Source organism: Propithecus coquereli, unplaced genomic scaffold (genome assembly GCF_000956105.1).
Source record: "Propithecus coquereli isolate 6110/MARCELLA unplaced genomic scaffold, Pcoq_1.0 Scaffold151, whole genome shotgun sequence".
Classification (NCBI taxonomy): domain Eukaryota; kingdom Metazoa; phylum Chordata; class Mammalia; order Primates; family Indriidae; genus Propithecus; species Propithecus coquereli.
In genome coordinates, this window is record NW_012139525.1 from 1596715 (window position 1) to 1598031 (window position 1317).

Consider the following 1317-nt stretch of genomic DNA (forward strand, 5'->3'; position numbering starts at 1 on the left):
AAATCAATAACGTCAATGGCAGAAGATTTTAACATTAATATTTTACACCATCAAAACTTATATTTAAGGCTGGATATGGTGGCTCATGCGTGTAATCCTAGCACTCTGGGAGGCCGAGGCAGGAAGACTGCTTGAGCTCAGGAGTTCAAGACCAGCCAGAGCAAGAACAAGACCCCATCTCTACTAAAAACAGAAAAAAATTGGCCAGGCGTGGTGGTGCACACCTGTAGTCCCAGCTACTTGGGAGGCTGAGGGAGGAGGATCACCCTAGCCGAGGAGTAGTTGAGGTTGTTGTGAGCGAGGCTGATGCCACTGCACTCTAGCTTGGGCAACAAAGCAAGACTCCGTATCAAAACAAAAACAAAAACAAAAACATAAACACATCTTGTATACTTATATTTAGATGAATAAAATGTTTGAAATGTTTATAGTTAGAAGCACTGATCTCAAAAAGAAGTCAGAAAATTAAATAGAACAATGAGGAAAGACAAATTGCAATACATGGGAAATCTTACAGAGAATTAAATGGCATAAGCACATTCTTCACAATATTTTTTTGTTTATTAATGGAAATTGATATAATTCTCACAAAGATGTTTTGCTTTTGTAAGCATGACACGAAACCTTCATTCAAGGTGAAAATGGATCAAAATATCTAGAATGCATACAAATCTAAAATTTCTAGAAAATCTAGAAATCTTGGATTTTTCTATGAAGTTAGGTTTAAATTTGTTTTTTAGGCCAGGGTAGTTTTATCCCTTTGTCAATCATTTATTTCCCGTCCAGTATTTTCCTTTCCTTAGTTATAAAGAATCATCCTGTCTTAACCTTCCATGTGGTAGATCATGTGTTCTTATATTGCTTCTTTCTTTGGGGGAAAATATTTAGAGAAAATTAAGCATGTTGCCTGTGGTTTTTAACTGCTACATTTTTTAACTGCTTGTGAAGTCGCTAGCGATTTTTACTAAAGGAAGCATAAACATTCTCTGAGAAATGCACTTGGGAATATATTAACAACATTTGGTTGTCTGACCATGGTATAGCATATGACATGATTTTTAGAATTTGTTCATGTATGTAAGTAAGACACACCATATAGCTCAGTTTTAAGACTCCGTGGCCTGAGACTATTCTGTGTATGCGGGCTTTTCTACTGTCACTTCCCTTTGTAACAACTTTGCTTCAGAAAGAACAGACTCCACATTTCTGAACAGGAGCTGCCATTCCCCACCTCTCTACCATTCCCTTCAATAATGCACTATACCTTCATCTCCTCCCTTGAAAATGTTTCCTTTCTTTCCATGTTTAGCTCAAGCT